Source organism: Haemaphysalis longicornis, unplaced genomic scaffold (genome assembly GCF_048455015.1).
Source record: "Haemaphysalis longicornis isolate Haplotype H1 unplaced genomic scaffold, Haemaphysalis longicornis Haplotype H1 scaffold_1, whole genome shotgun sequence".
In the NCBI taxonomy this organism is placed as follows: Eukaryota; Metazoa; Arthropoda; class Arachnida; order Ixodida; family Ixodidae; genus Haemaphysalis; species Haemaphysalis longicornis.
Genome location: NW_027526203.1, coordinates 66,617,853 through 66,623,787, shown reverse-complemented (window position 1 = coordinate 66,623,787; position 5,935 = coordinate 66,617,853). Strand labels below are relative to the sequence as shown.

At 53.4% G+C, this 5,935-nt stretch overlaps 1 pseudogene; it reads right to left on the bottom strand.

Moving 5' to 3' along the window:
• Positions 1–1,250: 1,250 nt before the first annotated feature.
• On the bottom strand, positions 1,251–3,380 carry LOC144176053 (lysine-specific demethylase 3-like; annotated as a pseudogene).
• Between the last annotated feature and the right edge of the window lie 2,555 nt (positions 3,381–5,935).

Below are 5,935 nucleotides of genomic sequence, written 5' to 3'. Positions count from 1 at the left end.
GAATAAACCAATAAACCTCCGGCTTGTAACCAATTCCCAGTCCTACCTACGAGCAGTGGGAGAGTGAGCTTGCCAGCTCTGACCCGAATAGGCAGTTATGGCTGACCGAAAGGGCGAAGACGGCAAGTGGAACCAATGGAGTCCTGGACTAAGGACCCCGCCCCCCTACCAGCTCTTTAGACGAATAAAGTTTTTCCTCCTCCTCCCCCGGCATTGTGTCACCTGAACTTTCCCACGCCATACTGCCACAAGTGCACGTGGTGCGGCACGGCTTTTGCTTCCCAATACCACATAGTGGACGCTTGCCCTGCCTAACCTCCATTCACCCTACTTTGTCCCTGTTCCTTACCACACTAGACCACTGGGAGGCCATGCTGCTTGGACCCAATCCACAAGTGCAAGAGTGCGTGATCCAGCTAGCTGGACTCGTCGCTAGGGCCCACGGTCTCCTATTTGTCGACTAGGGGACTGCAGTGTGTCGGTGCTCCGAACCGGCGCCTATACAGCTTTGGATAAATAACGTTTCTACTATACCACCCCCCCCCCACCTGCGGCTGCTCAAAGCGAAGAGACATGGTTACTAGACTATCCTATTTGTGCGCGCCAACAGCGCAGTATTTGGTTGTATTTCCCCGCCAGAATTGCGAACGGAAAAGAAATCCCGCGTTTTCAGCCCGCATCGTCTGCTGTCCACTCGCTAGAGTCTCAAATCGGTGACATCGAATCATGCGGTACGCATTCCACGGTCAGAATAAGCGATTTCGTATTTTTCACAGACAGAAGAAAAAAAACAGACAACAATGAGCCAAAATCATTTTTATTGCTCTCGAATAAACAGGGTCCCAACAAACACAATTGGTATCGAGCTGCCTCCTGCACGATTGTATAACAAAAATAAAGCGATTGAGTAATGACTAAGTATACTCCCAACAATACGAATATGTGCATTAGCGCATCATACTTGAAATATGCCCGAACTAATTGTAAACCGAAGAATACACTTTTGATTGGTGAAAAATAACTATCCAAAAATAGAAATCTACATTATGATGCACTATGGTACCGAGCAGCTGCTTCAAACGAGGTGGGGCACAAATAACGCGCACCGCGCCAACAGATGGCGCAACAGATGGCCGAGCTACAAGGGCGCCCAGGCCCCCCACCACCCCGGGGGTCTCTAGCACGATAAGCACTCCTTAGCTATTGCGTCCGTGATTCTCTGTCTCGTTAGGACTCGGAGCACGAATCGCCTAAAGTGTCGCCAAGGCGTCCTTGACAGCGTGGTAGACCATGTTCTTGATCTGGACCTTGTCCTCGTGGTTGGTGTGGCTGTCGGACAGCTGGCGGAACTCGTCGGTAAGGCTGAGGCAGTGGGCGACGTTCTCCGGGGAGACGAAGTCCTCGGCCACTTTGATGCAGCTGTGCAGGTTGCGGACCTGGTGCGGGGCACCCGCCGGGATGAAGACAGCGTCACCGACGCACTGGACGATGGCGTAGCCTTTGACGCCTTACTCCCAGTAGAGACGGTCGCGCAGGTTTTCGTCCAGGTACCACGCAGCTCTGGTCATGAATGGTGTCACCGTGACGATTAAGACTCTGCTCCGGCTCTAATGCCACCTTGTTCAGCAGTTCCTGGATCTTGTCGGCGTCGCGAGCACTGTAGATGTGCCACAAGGCACCGGGGTCGGCATCTTCCCCCCTCGCCCTCTTCTGTGTAAGGCTGTAGCACGAGCCCACGTCAATGGCCTCCAGCGCCTCGCGGACTTCATCTTTTCCGTCCTTGGGAATACCTACGTAGACCATCACGTTGACATCATCGCTCACATCCAAGTGAAGGTTGGTGGTACCAGTGTCCCGGTAAAGCCCCGAGCCGTACGCGATGTACATTTTCGGGACAATGTCCGGCCGAACGAAGGACTCTGGAAGCCGGGCAGCCAGTTTGAAGTCTCCTTCCCGAAGCGTGCATTCGGGCAGCGGTAGCGCCTTCATGAGGTCATCGAACCTGCTGGGAAGCACATCGCTGAAGCGGCCAGTCCTTGAGCTTGAGCAGCATGCCCTCCTCGTTCGAGCCCTTCATGCGCATGCCGAAGTTCTCGAAGCCCTCCCAGAACCTGCGCATCGGCTGGTTCCGAAGGATGGCTCCTGTCCGGTAGTTGACCAGGTCACTGCGGATGTTGCCGAAGTCGCGACAGAAGCCGTCGGGGTGCCACAGCGCCATGTCCAGCTCCTTGCAAACATCAGTGACCACCGCAGTCTTCCCCCGTTTCGTCTGCTCCTGGAGGAGGGCCGTGTTGTCCTCGTTGCGTGGTCCGTGAAGGACCAGCAGCTTCCCACCGCAGAACCAAGAGAAGTGCGCGTTCGGGTATAGCATGAAGATGTCTGCAAGTGTGCCGACGCGCGCGGGTAGACCTTCGCGGCCCTTTCCCGCGCTGTGGTACACTAGCTGGCGCTACTTGACTGGACGCCTCCGCACTCCCGAAAGTCGGGCCGTCGCACGGAGGCACGTTGCCGATAAAACCTACATTTTGCTTCTTGTGCTTAGGAAAAGGCCGTGCAACTCCTGCGACTCCGTTGCATTCATTCTCCAGGGTGGGGCACACTGCACTCACACCCTTCGCAAGAGCATTCAGACAGTGGGCGTCACCGGTGGGCGGCTCACAGTCACAGTGACTTGGTATTCCCCACTCGCAGCGTATCCGGTGCAACGTCTCACAGAAGTTCCGCAGAGTTGTGTCTGGTATGACATGGGTCATCATCAGCTTGTTCAACTCGTGAGGCTTCCGGTCGGTACAGAGGAGCCACAGGAAGTCATCCTTGGCGTTACGTGGCGTGTCCTCAGCTGCCGCAGCGCTGTTCCTCTTGGCCTTGTAGCAGTGGACGCACACAGCGAAGCCGCACTTTCGGCGCACCCAGTGGACGTTCAAAAGCGTCGTCTTGCAGACGTCGCATATTTCTCGAACCCCTTGCCAGAGGTTCTTCCACGCAACTGTTTCATCACCCATGTGCAGGGACTGGTCATCTAGATCTTTGCTCACAACTTTGCAAACGTGGTCGCCTATCTGCGTCAATATGAAGAAAGCAGTCGTCACGTCCACGGGCGGGAGACCTGACCAGTGCTTATACTTCCTGAAATCGTCTGCGGTCGCGTTGGTCAGATGTGGGAAGATACAACTAAAAATTGTGCCATCCTTGCCGTGCTGCAACACTCGAAAGGCGTAGAAGCGGCATTCGTTTGAAGCCACCTTGTTCCGCCGACGGTTTCGTGTCGTCGCGCAATCCATACACAGCGGCAGTTCCGGGGCCACTTCTAAGTAAGGTGCGTCTTGAAGAGATGGCTTCCCCGATTCCTTCAACTGGTCTGTTGCGGATGATGGCGCCATGTGTGCGAACTCAGCTTCGGATCCGGATGTACTGTCCATCCAGAAAAATGTGCGCTTTCGCGACGCACGACGTGGCACATCGGAGTTTATCGCTGCCATAATCGAACAATGGACGAGTGGAATGGAGAACGGAGGCCGTGGGTCAGCCATGGTACATGATGACGCCGTGGCGCTGGGTGCCTGTCATCATCATCATCAGCAGCAGCAGCGTCAGCAGCTGGTTGTGCAGCGTTTTTTAAAGGCGAATGCATTTATTAGCCGGGGGTTGTCTTGCTCCGTTGGCCGGCGTGCGCCTGCATTCCTCCAGCGCGAGCGCACGTGAGCGCGCGCCTCGTAGTTCTGCCTTCGTCGTCGTCGTCGTCGTCGTCGTAAATGCGAATGCATTTCTTAGTCGGGGGTTGTCGTGCTCCGTCGGCGTGCGCCCGAAGGTGTTATTTCTCCGCGCTCCTCCTCGCCCCTAGCAACAGCTGTGGCGCGCCTAGCAACCGGAGCAGGTGGTAGCTCGGGCGGGAGTAGCGGAGGGCAAGGGGAGAGGAGGAGCGCGCTCGGGCGTGTGAGGGCGCTCGCATGGCGGAGCTCGGGCGGAGTAGCGGAGAGTGAGTGGAGAGGAGGAGCGCGCTCGGTCGTGTGAGGGCGCTCGCATCGCGGAGCTCGGCGGGAGAGAGAGCTCGCGCGCGGGGCGGGCGTGTTGCGCGGGTCTCTCTCTCCTCCCCGCGTACCCTCTCTCCGCTCGCTGCGCTCGGAAAATGTATATAAATGCAGTGCAGCGCACGCCTCTCTCCGTTACTGCTTGCCGCAGCGCACTCATCGGTGCACCCAATGCATTCGCATTTCCGCACGATCCCCTTCGGGGAGGTGGGGGGAGTTTTTTTCTCTATGGTGCAGCCCTTGGAGTCTGCAGCGCCTTCTCTTCCACATTACCGTATCCACTGAAGAACGCAGGAAGACATTTCGACAAGAAAGAAAGCTTCTGTGCATGCTCCGTGGTTTCTTTTCCATCGTTTACTGCGTGCTTTTCTTCCCCTTATCAGCAAGTGCTTTTTGTGTCTACCCCTACGGCGAGACAATTTGTCTGTTCGTGACCTTTCTTCCTTTTTTATATGTATGTACGTACATACACAATTGACACCCTGAGAGGTGCTGCAAAGAGCTTGTTGCATAGTTACACATTGGGCTTGGTATAGACAGTTCCAACAAGGGCTCCGCCATCTTGCGTGCGCAGCGCCCTCTCGTAGCGGGATGATTTACTCGCTTGAGCGTTTGCTCCGCGGCGCATGGGCGCCAGCGGCAGCTCGGTGAATTTTTCGTTGTAGCCCGCTGTACGTTATTTTTGACGGCGACGGCGAATTTCGCTGCCTGCCTGTCTGCTTGCTTGCTTGGCTGCTTCCACTGTTTACTTCATCTGCTGTGCACTGGCGTGGGCGGCCACCTTTCACTACTCCTAATTGTAAGCGCATAGTGTAATACACCGGCCACTGCAGAACACTGTCCTGAGACGTGACTGAGGAGTCGTTTCACTGTCATACACACCAATGCCACTCTCGTTGCTCAATGAGCCATTTAACACTTTTTGAATTATAATATTTTTATACAGAGGGTTCATTGATGCCGTGATTTGTCTGAAAATATTCCGAAACACAACAACACCAAGGTTCTGTGCTGTGAGTGTTTTTTCCAATTTTGGGTTGCGTGAGCAACATCAGTAATACTGAATTTTTCAAACAGCATAGCCAGCTGGTTACTACTAATTCTCAGTAGCATAACTTCTTAGTAAACAGCTGTATCGTTTACCCCCGCGCCTTGTGGCCAATCTCTGCATACCTTTCTGTGGCGCTATATGCCTATGCATGCACCTGTGCACCTATGTATGCACCTATGCATACCAAAGGTGACCAGCATTTTCATTTATTTTCTAAATTAGCAGGCAAGTGCTGCAATCATCCTCGGTAAATAAAACAGACCACAAAATGCAGCCTACATGTAAAGTTTGAGGGCAAACAGAAAAGGAGCTTTCACTGAAAAAAAATTTTAACACCTGAACATCTTGGTGCTAGAAAAAAAAAGCTTCTTTTTCTAAGAAAAAAAAATTTGAACATCAATACTGTTGCTTCTGCAGCTGAGTGCAAGTTTACATCAGTTGTTTCCAATTTTTAGTGAATCTGCAGTGCGGCAACTGCTGCTTTTAAACTTGATAGTTTCTCTAATTTCTGTGTGTTCCCTTCCCTTTCTCATTTTTTAGGCCAAGCTGCAACAAGCTAGGTGTGTCTTTAGATCCAGTTCTGGACGGCACCAGGGAAAACATTGACAAAACCCTGCAGCGCAAGCATCTCTTCGTGCGGCAGGACCTCATACAACATCATGAGAGATTTCGATCTCAGTCACAGAGAGCGTCTGCGAAGTAACAGCCAAACAAGTGTCCGACTGTGGGTGGAGACATCATGAGGGAAAATGATGACAACCCAGTCTTGTTCTTCAAGCACCAGGGCCAGACAGAAACGCTGAGGTACTCAACAGAGAAGAGTGCGAGAAGTAGGAAAGCAGTGACTTTATGCTTG